The sequence below is a fragment of the Triticum dicoccoides genome, chromosome 3A (genome assembly GCF_002162155.2).
Source record: "Triticum dicoccoides isolate Atlit2015 ecotype Zavitan chromosome 3A, WEW_v2.0, whole genome shotgun sequence".
Taxonomy (NCBI): Eukaryota; Viridiplantae; Streptophyta; class Magnoliopsida; order Poales; family Poaceae; genus Triticum; species Triticum dicoccoides.
In genome coordinates, this window is record NC_041384.1 from 669286872 (window position 1) to 669287419 (window position 548).

Consider the following 548-nt stretch of genomic DNA (forward strand, 5'->3'; position numbering starts at 1 on the left):
AAACAATTGATATGTTTGCCGCACAAATGGGTATATAGATGACTAACCGATTTTCCGTCGGAGTCGTAGTTGTTGCCGGAGTTGTGATACGTCTCCAACGTATCTATAATTTTTGAGTGTTCCATGCTATATTATATTCTGTTTTGGACATTATTGGGCTTTATTATACACTTTTATATTATTTTGGGACTAACCTATTAACCGGAGGTCCAGCCCAGAATTGTTGCTTTTTGCCTATTTTAGGGTTTCGCAGAAAGAGAATATCAAACTGACTCCAAACGGAATGAAACCTTCGGGAACGTGATTTTTGGAATGAAAATGATCCAGAGGACTTGGACCCTATGTAAAGACATCAACCAGGAGGCCACGAGGTAGGGGTCGCGCCTACCCCCTGGGCGCGCCCTCCACCCTCGTGGGCCCCCTGTTGCTCCACCGACGTACTCCTTCATCCTATATATAACTATGTACCCCCAAACTACCAGATAAGGAGCCAAAACCCTAATTCCACCAGCGTAACTTTCTGTATCCATGAGATCCCATCTTGGGCC